The 17,495-nt window shown below is 44.7% G+C and overlaps 6 non-coding genes and 1 pseudogene across 6 annotated transcripts; 6 read left to right on the plus strand and 1 right to left on the minus strand.

Annotated features, from left to right (window-relative positions):
* The first annotated feature begins 3,113 nt into the window (after positions 1 to 3,113).
* Positions 3,114 to 12,035, plus strand: LOC148047398 (uncharacterized; annotated as a pseudogene).
* Positions 12,036 to 12,545: 510 nt separating this feature from the next.
* On the plus strand, positions 12,546 to 12,617 carry TRNAE-UUC (transfer RNA glutamic acid (anticodon UUC)). Its single transcript has one exon. It is a non-coding gene; the product is annotated as a tRNA-Glu (tRNA).
* A 782-nt stretch (positions 12,618 to 13,399) lies between these two features.
* On the minus strand, positions 13,400 to 13,470 carry TRNAG-UCC (transfer RNA glycine (anticodon UCC)). Its single transcript has one exon. It is a non-coding gene; the product is annotated as a tRNA-Gly (tRNA).
* A 177-nt stretch (positions 13,471 to 13,647) lies between these two features.
* Positions 13,648 to 13,721, plus strand: TRNAN-GUU (transfer RNA asparagine (anticodon GUU)). The gene has a single exon. It is a non-coding gene; the product is annotated as a tRNA-Asn (tRNA).
* A 244-nt stretch (positions 13,722 to 13,965) lies between these two features.
* TRNAV-CAC (transfer RNA valine (anticodon CAC)) lies at positions 13,966 to 14,038 on the plus strand. Its single transcript has one exon. It is a non-coding gene; the product is annotated as a tRNA-Val (tRNA).
* Positions 14,039 to 14,446: 408 nt separating this feature from the next.
* TRNAE-CUC (transfer RNA glutamic acid (anticodon CUC)) lies at positions 14,447 to 14,518 on the plus strand. Its single transcript has one exon. It is a non-coding gene; the product is annotated as a tRNA-Glu (tRNA).
* Positions 14,519 to 17,382: 2,864 nt separating this feature from the next.
* Positions 17,383 to 17,456, plus strand: TRNAN-GUU (transfer RNA asparagine (anticodon GUU)). Its single transcript has one exon. It is a non-coding gene; the product is annotated as a tRNA-Asn (tRNA).
* The last annotated feature ends 39 nt before the right edge of the window (positions 17,457 to 17,495 follow it).

The raw sequence follows: 17,495 nt of genomic DNA on the forward strand, positions 1-17,495 counted from the left end.
CAGTTCCTGCAAATGTTGTTCATATGTTTTAGTCTCCAGTCCCCTCATCATCTTTGTTGCTCTTCTCTGCACTCTTTCTAGAGTCTCCACATCTTTTCTACATCGTGGCGACTGAGCCAAGATCAAGCCAGCATGTTCTCTGCTTGCCTCTTCTTCTTTGTCCCTTAGCCATTCCTACCATCATTGCCTCCTCCAAAGAATTTGCCCACATAACATGGCCAAAGTATTTATGCCAGCATCTCGGCTCAGAGGCATCACTTCTTCTTCCATCAGCCATTCTTAGTGTCCAATCTCACATGCATACATCATTACAGAGAACCAAGAATTTCCACATTACAAAGTGGAAAATTTAGCAATTTCTGCCTGCTGGGGAGCTGATCTCCTTTCTGGACAGGCAATGTTAGAGGCATCCTTTCCTCCTACTTCCAAAAGTGCTTTTCCAAAAGGCTGTATTAGCACCCAGCCCTCTACTAGAAAAATGAAATATCCTAGGAAATATTGAAAAGGTAGAATATTATATTTCCCTGGATGTGAAAAGGGAGAAACAGGTTTTTAAAGACAAAGTACCTCGCTGCAGCTTCCTGCCCCTCCCCCCTTTGTCAATGAGCCATTAAAGCCTGAGCTAGTGTACTTTACCTAATAAAGGAAGGATTCGCCTTCCAGAGAAACTCACCACATGGCATCTGGAAAATCAAACATGGGACTCAAAATACAGCCTAGAGAGTTGCCCCTGCATGGCCCCATGGGAGCCTGAAAACAAATCAGGATGCATTTCTTACATAGGAACAGGAAAAACAGAGGTGGGGCTGAACAGATTATAAAAAGCTCAGCAAGCCCCTTCCTCTTCTCTTCTTCACCCAACATTGAAGCATGTGATCACCTTTTCTGTTCAGGAGTTCAGCCATGTGGTCCTGTCCACCATTAAACCATCTTTCCAAGCAGCCTCCATGTCTCCAGTGTCTTTCACCCTGCTTGGAATTGAACCAGCTGGATATTTCTCTCAACGCCTTCTACTCTAATGCCCATCATTCCCAGAGCCTAATAGAACGTGATCTCTCATCAGCCCTTGCAGGGTCCTCTTGGCATTGCGCACACAGTCCACCAGGGGGCGCCCTCAGCAACCGTTGGAAAAGCCGGGGAGCACACACCCGAAACTCACCCACCCGAAACTCACCCACCCTCTCACTCCGCCGCCACGGAGGAGGGAACTGAGCATGCGCTTGCCTCTTTTGCGAGCTCAAGAGACTCACGTGTTGCCCGGTGCATTTTTTCCAGAAAAGTTTTGAAAGCGTTATCAGCCATTTCTCCAGTGTCCGATTCTGCTCCCCCTCGCTCTGCTTCCCTTAGGCTGAGCCTTTCCCGGAGTCCAAGAGGCTGCAAGGAAGCCTTGCACGGAGGGAGACCAAGACCTGACTCCGGAGTTCAGTAAGTGCGGGGGGGGGGCGGTTTCTTCCACGGGCTGGACTGTGCGTGGAAACAGGCAAAACTTCCATCAAGTTCGGAGTCCTGGAAAGTGGGGAGCCCCTTGTCCCATGTTCCCCTGCCTCCCCTGTGTAATGCATCCACGGGACAGGCAGGGAAGAAATCAAGAGCTACGGACTCGATGCGTTGCCTCCAGGAGGAAAATCAAGATGGCCCATTTACTTTCCATTTCCTTGGGGGGGAAACTGCTAGGCGCGGGGCGGAGGAGGGGGTCGGCTTTGCAAAGCAGGTTGGTGCCTCCAACTCCTGGACGATTTCCTGCAAATTTATTGGCCCCGTTTTCAAAAGGGCTTCCTCTTTTCTAAGCTGAGAGAAGCGACTGTCGAAGTCTCACCCGGCTTCAAGGTGGGCAAGGATTCGAACTCACTTTCCTGTTTCCCCGCTTTCCTCCACTGTCACCAGTTGGCTTTGCCAGAAAGGGTTACATGAACTGAGGTGGAAATGCAGGCTGGGATGCACCATTCACACTATATGCAGGTAGTCCTCAACTTGCAATCACCGTTGAGCCCAAAATTTCCGTTGCTTAGTGAAGCATTTGCTAAGTGAATTTTGTGCCATTCTTGTCACAGTTGTTAAGTGAATCAACACGTGTAAATAATATGGTTGTTAAATGAATCTGGCTTCCTCATTGACTTTGCTTGTCGAAAGATTGCTCAAGGTGATCCCATGACCTCGGGATGCCGAAACAGTCATAAATATGAATCAATTGCCAAGCATCTGCATTTTGATCATGTGATCGTGGGGATGCTGCAACAGTCACAAGTGTGAAAAATGATAAGTCAATTTTTAGTGCCATTGTAACTTTGAATGGTCGCTAAACGAACTCTTGTAAGCTGAGGACTACCTGTGCTCTGTAAGCCACTGGTTTTTTTTCCAAACTTGGCCAATGTAAATGCCAGGAGTTTTAAGTCCATACATCTTATGTTGGCCAAGTTTGAAGAAAGACTGGATTAGGCTGAAAGTGGGAAATGATGTGCCTTTTTCTATGATGTGCCTCAGTCAAAGCATGTTTAAAGCCTACATGGCTTTAAATATGCTTTGGCTGATTCACTTGGAGATTAGTTCGATATGCTTTGGATGGTGGTTTGTTAATTGTGGCTTCTGGAGTTCAGCTAAGGGCTTGGACCAGGAGGTTAATGGGATTCTGCTGGCTGGAAGTTCAAATACTGATTGATTTATCCATTAAATCAATTTAGTTAGCTATTCGTTTCAATTGCTACTTGGAGACCTGAGACATTTATGATCTGGATTGTACAGAGGTTGTTTTTAACATTGAAAACAGTCCTCGAAATTATTTGCATGCATCATTAAGATATAGATACATATTTTAAATGTAGTTATCCAATACTTTTAGTCCTTGACAGAAGTTGATCTAGAAGCTACATATTTTTCTCCACACAAAGATAAATCAGCCTACCTACTAAGATGTCCCTCCCTCTTCCCAGATATTGGTTGGTTCCTAAGAATTTCTTATTTGGGTTTTTGTGGCTGCTCAGTTGGTCAAGCTGTAATTCTGGAAGTTTCACTTGTTTTCCATTTCACATATGTAAGATAGAAGTCTTTCCTGATTCCTCCAGAAACTGAAGGACCTTGTGAGGGAAGAGGATCGAATGGCCTTGGCAGCTTTGAAGACCAGAGAGAAGATGGAGAGACAGTGGCAAGCACATGCAGATGTTGGGAAAGGCCCTCCAGTTACTCAGCCTGGGAGCTGTGGGAAGAATGGGGCAAATCTTGGGCAGAAGAGCCAAGAAACAGCAGCCAGGAGTTCAGAGGTCCAATCCTGTGACTTCAGAAAAGTGGAGTTCCAGGAGGGGAAGAGTCCCCGAGATGTTTGCAGTCAGCTTCACCTCCTTTGTCGTCAGTGGCTGCAGCCGGAAAAACACAGCAAGGCTCAGATGCTGGACCTGGTGCTCCTGGAGCAGTTCCTGGCTGTCCTTCCCCCAGATATGGAGCAATGGGTGCGGGAGTGTGGAGCGGAGAGCAGCTCCCAGGCGGTGGCCCTGGCCGAGGGTTTCTTGCTGACTCAGGAGGAGGAAAAGATGCAAGAGGAGTTGCAGGTGAGAGAATGTAATCGTGGCAGCTCTAAAACGGAATTGTCCAAATTGTCTCTCTGTCAGTTTTGGGGGATTATGAGCTCCTAAGCCAATTGTTCCCTTCTTCTTCTTCCAGAGGATATATTTGGGGCAATTCTTACATTCTCAGTTTCCTGCTTCAGCGATAGACATTGGGGTCTGCTAGGTTGAGGGTGCAGTATGATAATTCATTTTTAATCTCTTTGCTCGTCCCTTCTTCCTCGTGTCACATTGTGTCCAGAAATCCTTGGAAGCGGAGACTGAGTATGCCAAGGAAAAGAAATATTCATCCAAACCTTCTCAAGAGCTGCTGTTCAGGGAGAGCTTCCGGAAAAATCAAAGTCAGGACAGCACATCAGGTAACGGAAGCTCTTTCTGTGTGGTGTGAGATTTCAACATTCAGCTTCTTCCTTGCTCCTCTTGATTAGAATCCCTCTGTTTAACGAATCTGCTTCCACCGTTTTTCTCTCACACACAGAGAGTAGAAAGCAGTCCTTGGTCTTTTTGGAATCCCCTCGTCTTTGTGGTGGAGCTGAAAGAGTAGCTGAACCTGGGCTTCAGGTAAGGAGGAGAAACATCAGAGAAGGTTCATGAAACCTGGATGGGTTTCATTTTGTGCTGGAGTTCAGGGTACAGCAGGGGGTCCCCAGCTCCCATTCCATGGAACAACACCGGTGTGCACCATGCCAGAAATCGGGCCACTCAAACATGTGAAGCTCCATTCACAGGATGAAGGCAACAATGAAACACCCCAACCCCCTCTGGTCTGCGGAAAAACCTCTCCACGGAACCAGTCCTTGGTGCCCAAAACGTTGGGGGGGGGGGGCGCTGGTGTATAGTATTGCTGTTTCTAAGCAGTACACATTTGGATCGGGTCATTAACATTTCACACTTGGTTTAACCTACCTGTTCCTTCTGATAAGCTTTCTCCACCCTCCTTCTTCAGGCTTAGATTTCCCTGAGCAGATGTTGTCTCAACCGGAAATCTTCCTTCTGTCCCCCAGGGCCATTGTCATCTACCATTGCAACTTCACCCAACATTTCCATGAAGGTGTGAAATGGGGGCAGAGTTGCTCCCTCACTGGATAAAGTAAGCCATTGGCAAAAATTTCAGGGCAGGTTTCACCAGTATTTTGCTCTGCCCAACCTACAAAGAATTGGAGCCACTGATAAGTAGTAGGTTTAAGACCTAACCACCATTTTTAACCCAGAAGACTTTTTTTAGTTCCCTTCACTGAAAGGTATCCCAGGTCCTGCAGCAAACGTCAGTTGTGCCGTTAGCCAAAAGCTGGGAGATTTTGAATTGTGCACAAGTGTCCATTGTACCCGTTGCATCTCTCGCCTTGAATTGGAGGAAGAAAACTGCCAAATTATGCTTGGGATTATCTGTTAATAGGGAAACTTGTTTCCTTGTTCAGGATTTTGTGTCTTTGGATGACGTGGCCGTGTATTTCTCCGAGGAGGAGTGGTCTCAACTGGATGCTGACCAAAAAGCTCTCCATGGGGAAGTCATGCTGGAGAATTCGAGGAATCTGGCTTCTCTGGGTAAGAATCCCCATCTCTGCTCAGAAACAGAAAAAAGTCATGGGGTCAGAGAGGGGAATTAGATGTTATTTAAAAAAAATAGATTAAGTGAAATAAGGGAGTAGATGCAACCAGCTGTTTATGTATGTGTGTGTGTGTGTGTATGTATGTAAATATGTACACACACATGTGTATATATATATAAATAAAGGGAGACTAGTATAGATCTATTTCAAGCTACCGTATATACTCAAGTATAAGCCGAGTTTTTCAGCCCACTTTTTGGGCTGAAAAAAGCCGCCTCGGCTTATACTCGAGTCAGTTAAAAATTTGCCCGAAATGGAGGAGAAAAAGGGGCGGGGCCATGCCGCTGGGTGACGCTCGTGAATGGCCCGGCGCCCCTGTGAGTTTCCCCTCCCTCTGTGTTAGTTTGCCGCGCAGCGCGCACCGCACCATCCCCCCTCCTCACGTTCTAATGTAATGCAGGGCTGTCTTACGATTTCCCCTTCCTCCCCCTCCTGCCGCTCTGCAACGATGTCCCACCTCCTCCTTGTTATGGCAAGCAGCCACATAGTGATGTCCCACCTCCTCTGGTACAGTGATCCAATGATAGGAATCACTGTGCCGTGTGTCATAGGAGGCGGGACATCGCTCCCGCGGCTGCACGGGACATCATCACAGCGGGACATCAGCATCATGAGGTCATGAGCCCTAACACAGGCTGCTCTAGGCAAACAGTCATGTCATCACTTTCTGTAATATCAGCCTGCATTAGGCCTCAAAAGATACGGTACCCGAACAAGTCTTTTTTTTTTTTTATCCTGTTAGAAATGGATCCCAATACTTCTACCGGTAATCCTGGACCAAAACAAAAACGCAGGTCATTCGAAGCTGGTTTCAAACTTAAGGTTGTGTCAAGAGCAGAAGAAAGCAATAACCGTATGGCAAGTAGGGAATTTTGTGTTAATGAAAAACAAGTGAGGGAATGGCGGAAAAAGAAAGCTGACTTGGAAAAGATTCCAAAGTCAAAAAAAGCTCAACGTGGTTTAACAACTTCATATGGGGCTCTAGAGACTGAATTGCATAAATGGGTTATGGAGTGTCGTCAAAATGGTTACTGCGTAACACGCATGGGAATTCGCTTACGTGCCCTTCAAATGGCACAAGATGACAAATTAAAAGCACCAGGCATTGAAAAATTTGTTGCGTCAGCAGGATGGTGTACCCGCTTCATGAATAGGTTTGCCCTATGTTTGCGGCAAAGAAAAAAGATTTCATAGAAGTTGCCAAAAGACCTTGATGAAAAAGTGATGTCATCATAAAACAAAGAAGGATCCATAACTTTGACCTGGGAGATATTGGAAATATGGATGAAACACCTATGACCTTTGATCTTCCAAGCAACAGAACTGTGGCAAGTTTGGGAGACAAAACTATTTTTCTCAGAACCACAGGAAATGAAAAAAAAAACATTTCACAGTTGTTCTGTCATGTTTGGCTAATGGAACTAAGCTGCGGCCTGTCATTATTTTTAAAAGAAAGACCTTGCCTAAAAAGGTCAAATTCCCACCACGAATTACAGTGCGCGCACATATTAAAGGCCGGATGGATGAAGACGGAACAAAAGAATGGCTGGAAGAAATTTGGAAAGAACGACCAGGAGCAGCCTTAAAGAAAAAAACCATCATTGCTAGTTTGGGATATGTTCAGAGCCCACACATCTGATGACATTTTAAAAATGGCAAAATCTTCTCAAGTTACTTTGGCCGTTATTCCAAGTGGGCTTACATCTGTATTGCAACCGCTAGATGTGTGTTTAAATAAACCTTTTAAAGACCGTGTGAGAAAGATGTGGCATGAATGGGTGTCATCTGGTCAAGCCCGACGGGACAAAAGGTGGAAATCTGATGAAGCCCGACATAGAATTGATAGCAAAGTGGGTTCGTGATGCATGGGAAGAGATTCCGGAGGACATGGTGCAACGCGCCTTCAAGAAATGTGGCATTAGTAATGCTGTGGATGGCAGTGAGGACAGCGCTTTGTATGAGAACGACAGCTGTGATGGTGATGACTGCGAACTCAGTGATGATGACAATGTCTATGCTGATAACCTCACACCAGCTAATGCTGAAGCTCTGTTTGGACATACAGATGAGGAGGAGGGATCCAGTTTTGAAGGATTTTAACTCTTGTGTTTTAGCTTGGTTGCTGAATGAGCTAAGGTTTTTGTACTTTTAAAGTTATTGTTGATACCATATTGTTTTTATTGACCCTCTTTTCCACTTACAGAGCTAGTTTACTGTTTTTCTTTGAAATAAATATTCAAAAACATTATTGGTATCTATTTTTATTTTTGAAATTTACCGGTAGCTGCTGCATTTCCCACCCTAGGCTTATACTCGAGTCAATAACGTTTCCAGTTTTTTGTGGTAAAATTAGGTGCCTCGGCTTATATTCGGGCCGGCCTATACTCGAGTATATACGGTATTTAGCTCTCATCAGCTAGCCATACCCTTACTGGGCATGCCCAGGTTCGATTCCCAGTAAGGGTATGGCTAGCTAGCTGATAAATTGCTTGAAATAGATCTATACTAGTCTCCCTTTATTTATTTATCAGCACAAATGCAATACAAATGTAACAAGGCAACATAAAAAAGGCTTTCTGCCTGGATGGCTCCCAGAGTGAGCCAATAGACAGAAAAGGGAAGCAGTATGCTCCCTCCCATATTTGGGCATACCAGGGGTTGACCGTGTTTCAAGGTTAAAACAAAATGGCGGCTGTATTTGGGCGGCTACCGGATGGCCCAGAAACAAACTGCCTTTTGTTTTTTTTTTTGCTGTCCTAAGAAGTTCCGCACCATGTTGAAGCTTTCGGCTGCATTCAGAAGCTTCTGCAACACTCTGCCAAATTCTCTAAGCCAGCAAAATGAAGCAATTTCCCTGGCGGCTGCCATTTTGTTCCACCTACCAGTGAGTGGCCACCTCTCTCCCTATCCAAACTTGCCAGAATCCTTCAGTGCTTGGGCCTGCTCCTCACAGGCCCATTCCACCCCACGTTTGTTTTCTGAAGCTCTCCGGACCTCATGTTGTAGAAAGAGGGCAGGGCATCTGTCCCAGGGCTGCAAGGTGGCAATCCAGATGCAGCCGCTACTTTGTCCCACTTATTTGTGGGTGGGACAAAATGGCAGCCACCAGAGAAATTGCTTCATTTTGCTGCCTTAGAGAAGTCGGCCTAGTGTTGCAGAAGCCTCTGGATGCAGCAGAAAGCTTCAGCACTGTGTAGGCAGCAAGACGAAGCAGTTTGTCTCCAGGCCATGCAGCAGTAGTAATCCAAATACAGCTGCCATTTTGTTCCCACCGACAAATAGTCACAGACAAAATGCCCACTGCCGCACAAACTGCTTCATTCTGCTGCCTTAGAGAGGTCACCACGGTGCTGCATACGCTTCTGAATGCTGAAGAAACCATTGTGCAGAGCTTCTTAAATCAGCAGAACAAAGCAGTTTGTCCCTGGGCTGGTTGGTGGTAACCAGAGCATTGCCACCATTTTGTTGCTGGGACAAAATGGCTGCCATATTTGGAACCGTGTCATGTGGCTGCACAAAGAAGGAAGTCATTCCAGTGCTCTGGAAGGCCTCAGAGTTTGGCCTGGTGGGGTGTGAACCAGGCCTAAACTCTGGGAGGACCCGGTGGGAGTAGGAGAAGCCTTGTTGGGACCCAAGGCATGAGGAGTGGAGCATGGAGTGGCTTGGGGGTGGGGGAGGCCTTAGGAGGACAAGGGCAAGTGACCCCGGGCCTGTAGTAGACCCCCAACATCCTCCCCCACCCAGGAGGCTCTCCAGGTGCTCCACTTAACAACTAGAACATTGGTTTTATGTTTAATCAGGGAGAACAGAAATGGGGAGGGTCATGAAGTGACATCTTTCACCTAAAGACTCTGCAACCTGCAACAGTAATGGGTGGATCCCACTATGGTCGTATCTTGAGGACTGCCTATAAATAAAGCAGCGGAGATGCCTAATACTCCTTCCATCTCCTATTTTTTTCTCTGTAATAACAACCTTGTGACTTGGGCGAGCTGAGAGAGAGTGGCCCAAAGTCACCCAAGTGGCAATCATGCTTAAGGAGAAGCTAGTCCTCAAGGCGTCTGGTTTCTAGTGTGGTGCCTTAACCAGTAGACCAAACTGCCTCTAGCCAACAAAGAAATTTATTGAAAGAAAAATTGGAACACTGCACAGGTATCCATTTTCACAGAAATGAAATGGGTATCTTTCCAAGTTCCTTCTGCTCATAAAATGCAAAATATTTATATTTATTTATTTTCACAAAAGTGACAATTGGCCAAAAAATAAAAGAGCTCATGACGGTATTGGTTGGAAACATGCGGAAGAGGCCTTCATCCTGCAATGGATAGACAGCGGCTAAGATGATGATGGTGATTGGATTGGATTTATTTCATTTATATGCCGCCCTTTTCCCCGAAGGGGACTCAGGGCGGCTCACAATTCAATCAGGGAAGGGGGTACAGACAGGGGGATAAAAAAGACAAGACATAACAATACAAAATTTAAAAACACACAACAACCATACCATTCGAGAAGGGTGGCAAAAGCTCTTTAGCCCCAGGCCTGTCGGAACAGCGAGGTTTTAAGGACTTTGCGGAAGGCCTGGAGGGTGGTGAGGGTTCGAATCTCCACGGGGAGCTCGTTCAAGAGGGTCAGAGCAGCCACAGAGAAGGCTCTCCTCCGGGTGGCCGCCAGCCGGCATTGGCCGTCGGGTGGAATTCCGAGGAGGCCTAATGTGTGGGATCTAATCGGTCTATTGGAGGTAATTGGCAGCAGGCGGTCTCTCAAGTACCCAGGTCCAATACCATGAAGGGCTTTATAAGTGACGACTAGCGCCTTGAAGCGTACCCGGAGACCAATAGGCAGCCAGTGCAGCTCGCGGAGGATAGGTGTTACGTGGGTGAACCGAAGTGCACCCACGATTGCTCGTGCGGCTGCATTCTGGACAAGCTGAAGTCTCCGAATGCTCTTCAAGGGCTGCCCCATGTAGAGCACGTTGCAGTAGTCCAGTGATGATGATGATATATTTTCATGCCGCAGAAGAATATAGCAGGAAATTGTGGGGTGGGCTGCATGCAGGGATAGGATGGCCTCCCTTAAGGAAATTTCCGCCTTCCTTGTATTGATGCTGAATGGCTGCTATTCAAGACCAGATGCTATTGAACACCAATTTAGCGTATAATAATATTGTTCTTTGACATGATCTGATGGTGGATGAAGCAACGGATTGGCATGCATAAGCAAGATTTGGATGTGCCCTGAAATGGGCCCACTTGGGCCCTGAGTTTGGCATCATCCCAAATTGGAAGTGGGGGGGCTATTGCCATCCATAAGGTCCTGTTGGTTTTCAAAGACACTGCTCTGCAGACAAGTGGAAACGAGACTTTCATTGAAATTGCGGAGCTGGTGGGTAAGTTGCTGCCCCTGTCTGATGATATAGTATCCAAAGCATTTCAGGAGTTCATGTCACAATGTCATCAATACACTGGTGGTCAAAGATTAGATCAGGGTTTTATCTTAGGTTCATTGTGACATGATCCGTTCCTGATGTATGAACCTGATAGGAGCCCACTTGGAAATTCATATTTGGTAAAACCTTAGTTCAGATCTTCATATCAGTCAAGAAAGCAGAGAAAAATATATTGATCAGATAAATTTTAGCAGAAAAAGTTTGATCTTTAATCATTTCCATAGTTTTCCGACAATTTTCATTTTGCTTTTTCAAGGATATAATGGGCAAGAGAGTAAGAATTGCAAGGAGGAAAGCCAAGCAATCCAGTCGAAAGACAGAAAAGGGAAATTTGCAGATCAGATGCAACCAAAGAGTGATGAAACAAAGCAATTACAAAATGGAATTAAAAAAGGCTTTCCTTGGGTTAGTCGGCTTCCTAACCATACAATCATTGATATGGGAGAAAGAATAGATCAAAGCATGGAGTGTGGAAAGAACTTTAATACATTGGATCATTTGATTTTCCATAACGAAACACATTCAGAAGAGAAACCAAATACCTGCATGGATTGTGGAAAGACCTTTACTCGTAGGATTACTCTTAATCTCCACAAGAAGATCCACACAGGAGAGAAGCCATATCAGTGCATGGAGTGTGGAAAGAGCTTTACTCGTAGGGATACTCTTAATTCCCACAAGAGGATCCACACAGGAGAGAAGCCATATCCGTGCATGGAGTGTGGGAAGACCTTTACTTTCAGTAGTAGTCTCAATTCCCACAAGATAATCCACACAGGAGAGAAACCATATCCATGCATGGACTGTGGAAAGACCTTTTCTTCTACCAGTGTTCTTAATTCCCATAAGAGGAATCACATGGAAGAGAAGCCATTTCAATGTGTGGAATGTGGAAAGGGCTTTAAGTGGAATTTTGCTCTTACCTCCCACAAAATGATCCACACAGGAGAGAAGCCATATCAATGCATGGAGTGTGGAAAGAGCTTTACTCGTGGGGATACTCTTAATTCCCACAAGAGGATCCACACAGGAGAGAAGCCATATCTGTGCATGGAGTGTGGGAAGAGCTTTAGATGCAAAAGAGGTCTTTGGAGGCATAAAAAGAGTCACCACGCAGGAGAAAAGCCTTATAAATGCATGGAGTGTGGAAAGAGCTTTAATTGTAGCACTAGTTTTAATTCCCACATGATAATCCATACAGGAGAGAAGCCATATCAATGCATGGAGTGTGGAAAGAGCTTTACTCGTAAGACTATTCTTAATTCCCACAAGAGGATCCACACAGGAGAGAAGCCATATCCGTGCATGGAGTGTGGGAAGAGCTTTAGATACAAAAGTGATCTTAGTAGGCATAAAATGAGTCGCCACTGAGGCGAGAATCCCTGTCAATACAGGGAGCACGGAAAAATATGTGGAAAGTGATTAGGAGGATTTGTGTTCCATTAAAGGATTCCCAGAGGGGAGAAGTCATATCAGTGGAAAAAGTTTGAGAAGTTGTAGCTCTCATTTAACATAAAAGATTCAAGTTGTTCTTCCTTTCCTTAATCTTGTTTCAATCTACATTTCCACCCTTGCTTCTCATTATGAAACCCAACGACAGAGGGCTAAAATAGATTTTGATTTTTACATTTACCTAAAACCTGTGATTAAATTAACTAAATAGTTTTAACTTGATTATTTTTGAGTCATATATTTAATGAACTTTGGGTCGATTGCAAATTACAATCATGAGATGTTTGGAGGGGTCTACTTGAGGGTTTTGGATTCTCATGCTACCTTGAAACGGCCACCTAACAGAAGACTTAAGTGGAGAAGTTGAGGGGAAACTAATTTGCTCAAAGACCTAAATTTACAGCAGGAGATAAAGAGCCCGAGGCTGGAGCTGATGCCCCACCCAAGAAGAAGCTGGAGAGACAAAAGCCACCTTGTCCTTCCCTGGTGATCTAGTGGTCAGGATTCAGCGCTTTCACCGCTGTGGCCCGGGTTCGATTCCCGGCCAGGGAAGGTTTTTGCTTCCAAACCATCCAACATCCTGCAGGTGGAATTTTCAGGGAGGCTCATTTTCATGGCAAGATAGGCTGAATTGGCCAGGAAATTCCCCTGGCTTCCCTTTCTCTTGCCTCCCTATCCCTCTCCACCCTCCGGTCCTCTGGTAGGATTGACAAGGTCTCCATGCAACCAGCCTCCCTTGGACCTTCAGAAAAGGCAGATGATGACTGCAGGGATTCCCAAAGCTGCTTTTTTTTAGGAGGCAACTGGACTTCCTTGTTTTCCTCTGAAGACATTTCACTTCTCCTCCAAGAAGCTTCTTCAGCTCTGATTGGATGGTGGGGAATGGAAGGATTAATATTCCTTGCAGACATTCCATTCCCCACCATCCAGTCAGAGCTGAAGAAGCTTCTTGGAGGAAAAGAGAAAAGTCTTTGTCCGGTGAATTCTCCTTCAGGACATGGCCAAAGTGAATGAGTCACATTTTCATGATTTGGGCTTTAAGTGACCTGTCTGATGTGATGCACTCCAACCTTCCCTTTGTATGACGGCTGGGTGGCAAAAGGACTGAACTGTGACTGCCCTATGCTCCCTATGCCTGGATTCGAATCGCACCCCCACTGGCAAGAATGGGGATCTCAGGATATTATTTCTACATTTCTCATTCCAACATGAGGTCCATGGCAGCCACCAAGAACGTGGCTCTTTTTCTCTCGATGAAAACAGAATCTGGGATCAAAACTTCATGTGGTGATGCTGCCTGTACATCCTAGAAGAGCAAAAGGTGGAAGGAGACATGCGCCAGCCGGGACTCGAACCCGGGTCGCAAGGTTGGAAACCCTGCATGATGCCCCTACACCACTGGCACAGCTGTACAGAGTCTGTCTTGAGAGAAGCAATATTTACATCCAGGGTTTCTCTTTCCTCATCTGATGGCGGGAGAGAGGAACACGCTGGATCTAGTGATCAAGGTATCTTACTGCTCTCTAGCCAGCCCAGCTATGGATGCTCAGGTGGGGGGAAGCGAGAGGGAGGCCTGTGCTAGGTCTTTGTGGCGCAATGGGTTAGCGCGTCTGGCTGTTAACCAGAAGGATGGTGGTTCGAGCCCACCCAGGGACGGCCTGCTTGATGAGTTGATCAATAATAGGTGGAGGTTACAGAATGTTTATCTATTGGGTTCTTTATCTTAGAACTGCAGAGGCCACATTCTCTATTATTTTCTGCCAGATTTTAATATTTAGCCATCTGCTTCATGAGCTCTGTGCTCTGGAGGGGCATAACAATCCTGTAACCTATCCTATTGTGGAAATAACAGTCTGGAATAAAGATATGGGCATACCAGTTGAGCACACCTATACCTCTGGTTTCTGTAGTGTAGTGGTTATCACGTTTGCCTCACACGCAAAAGGTCCCTGGTTCGAAACCAGGCAGAAACACATCTTTTGCTCAGCACCACAGCCATTCCAAGATCCAAATAAGTGTGGGGAAATACCACACACACACAAACATATACAAAGAACCAGAAGCACCATTTTCTTTTCTCCCTTATCCAAAACGGAATGAAGAAGCAGAGGATGCTTTTAAGCCATTGACCAAAGAAGATTAATTGTCCTGAGCCAAAAACTAGAGAATAAAGGTCTTAACAGTTTTACGGGTTCACATTCTGCAGAGGTAAAGAAAAGGAGAGAGGATGCCAAAGCCTCCATCTCTGTGGCAGGGAAATGCTTCCGATGCATCAATCCAGCCCTTACAGTGTGAGACTCCCTTCACTGGAAACCTTTCCTGCTGTTGGAGTTGATATCCCTTCCAAGGAGAAGCTGGAGGGATGACAGCCACTTTGTCCTTCCCTGGTGGTCTAGTGGTCAGGATTTGGCGCTCTCACCGCCACGGCCCGGGTTCGATTCCCGGCCAGGGAAAGCTTTTGCTTCCAGCCTATCCACCATTCTGCAGCTGGAATTTTCAGGAAGGTTCATTTTCACAGGAAAGTAAGCTGAACTGGCCAGAAAATTGTCCTGGCTTTCCTTCCCCCACCTTTCCCTCCCCCTCTTTTCTCCCATCCTATCTCATCCCAGCCTCTGGTCATCCTATCAGGCTTGATAGAGTCTCCATCCAACCAGCCCTCCTTGGACTTCAAAGAAGGCAGATGATGACCGCAGGAAATGCAAGAGGCTTGGAGGGGGCAAAGCTCCCTATGGTCCACTTGGGGGAGAGAGGTTGGCATCAGCTCCTCAAGAAGGCTGAGGGGAACTCTGGGGCCCATGGGGTCAAGGGGTCTGGCCGTTGACCAGAAGACCGGGGGTTGTTTTGAGTTCACCCAGGAGCACCTTCCCTCGACAAGATGGCTGAGTAGAGGAGCTGATGGAGAACTAACGCTCTGTACTCTGTATGCATGGATTCAAATCCCATCTCAGCTGTCACTTCTTCCACTGATAGTCACCCTGGGCCTTCGGCTCTGGTTATTCTTACAAACCAAAAGCAGAGGAAGGCCCAAGAGGAGGATATCCTGAAGTTATTTTAACATTTGGCTTCCTGCTAAGGTGCAAGGTGACATCAGTGCCAAGCATCAAGATCATTTCTTTTCAGGAAGCGGAGCCTAGATGCCATGACGAGACGACGTGCGATCTCAAAGCTCTGAGATCGCACTCGATACTTTTATTGCTGGGGGGTTCTAGCGGACCTAAATCATCCCGAAGAGATGGTGAACAGGAAGATTACATCTTGCTGATCTCGGGGATATCGCAAAATCTCCGAGAAAAGCAGGTTTAAAGTCTTCTAGCAGTAAAAATTCCAGTCCTTCAAGACTGACAAAGTCAGGGCAATATGGAGAAGTGTTAAGTGTTAAGCTGATGAGAAACTTTTATTGTTTAAAAAAAAACGGACTGCCTAAAAATTTTAAAACTAACTCTAATCAAAGAATAGAAGAACTTAGCGGCGATTTTGATCTTTGTAATGGTTCTGGACAGTGGTTATCTTACTTTTTAAATGTTATTTACATGGATTGATTCTAAGTAAACCTTTTCAAATGGACGGACTACTCTAACATTTCTTCTGACTCTGTAAGCTATAAATTGACTGTTTACACCCTGACACTTTTATTGCTTGGCTGTCCTGGCTTAATATCTGATAAGATTGTACAGCTATTCCTTTGTACTTTGCTTTCGCTGCCGAGTGTTTTTAGTCTTGCTGAGCTTTCAAGAAAAAATACAACTGCGTGTAAACATGGCGTCTCTTCAAGCCTCTCTCCAAGCAATACTTTCAGCTTTGAAGAGGGTGTTTGATACAGAGGAAAGAATTGGAAAAAAATGGATTATCTGCTGTATTTGGCAACAAATTGTGATGAAAAAATTGAGGATGTTTATCAAATAAGAAGATGGAAATTCAAAAAATTGAAATGGATGGATATAAAGAGTTTGAGCTTGTTGATATTCGTGGCAATTGGTTTATTTCTGAAGGAGGAAAGAATGGAATATTTGAAGAGGAATTAAATGGAGAGAAAATTTATTTCAAAGGACAGGACATAGAAGGAGAAAAAAGCATTAAAGAATTTATGGACTATGAAATACTATTTGCAAAATATTTGATAACACTGCTGAGAAGTAAAGACAAGCTGATAAAGGAAACAAAAGGTGGGCATCAACATTATATGAGAGATACCACAAACAAGAAGGTGCAAAGATCATTTCGTACAAACTTGTTTAAAAAGATATTTGGAGAATTAGATCCACAAATGGCAGTAGATATAAGATTGTTTTGTTATTGGAGAGATACAGGTTGATAGATGGAAGAGTGTAATTCAAAATTAGCTAAACTTAGCTAAAACCAGTGGTAATATGTATAGTTAAATAAAAATTGATAATGATAGTAATGTATACAATGTTGAGCTGTTATGATAAGTAATAATTGGATATGAGAAGGGAAGGTTAGAAATATTTTGGACTATATATAAAGATTATTAATAACAATAATTATAATAAAAAAACAAAATTAAATACAATTAAGTTTTAACTAATAAGGGGATGTTATGATATAGGATATAGTTAAATAAAGAAAGGATAATTATAATAAATTATATACATGGAGGATTAGAAAATTTTGGTATTAAATATTATGGATGTTTAGCTAAAACAGGATATGAGGATTTAATGTCAATGGAGGATTTTACAAATAAGTAAATGAAATGCCAGTATGTGGTTATGTATTGAATCTTGGTATATTTAAGGATGAAGGATGTTTAAATAACTATAGTCAAATAAAAGTGGAGGTATGATGATGTTAATATAGTAAATATTTGAGTTAAGCTACTTGAATTAATATGAATTATATTTGATGACGGTGGAAGAGATGCACAAAAGCCTTTTGTAACCAGCTGATACACTTTCTACAATATGTAAAGGAGGAGGAGTTGTAAAATAAATAAATAAAAATTTATAATTAAAAAAAAAAGATCATTTCTTTTCTCCCACTAAAACTGAATCTGGGATCAAAACTTCATCTGGTGATCCTTCCTGAAGAGCAAAAGATGGAAGGAGACATGCACCAGACGGGACTCAAACCAGGGTCTCAAGGTTGGAAACCCTACATGATGCCCCTACACCACTGGCACAGCTGTTGAGAGTCCATCTCGAGAGAAGCAACATTTACATCCAGGGTTTCTCTTTACCCATCTGATGGCAGGAGAGAGTAACACGCTGGGGTGGTGACTAAGGTATCTTATTGCTGTCTAGCCAGCCAAGCTATGGATGCTCGGGGGTGGGGGGAGCAAGAGGGAGGCCTGTGCCAGGTCTCTGTGGCGCAATGGGTTAGCGCGTCTGGCTGTTAACCAGAAGGATGGTGGTTCGAGCCCACCCAGGGACGGCCTCCTTGATGGTATGATTCAGAACAAATTCAGAGATT

Source organism: Thamnophis sirtalis, unplaced genomic scaffold, assembly GCF_051295495.1.
Source record: "Thamnophis sirtalis isolate CommonGarterSnake01/CBP01778 unplaced genomic scaffold, rThaSir2_p1.2 scaffold_3, whole genome shotgun sequence".
Taxonomy (NCBI): Eukaryota; Metazoa; Chordata; class Lepidosauria; order Squamata; family Natricidae; genus Thamnophis; species Thamnophis sirtalis.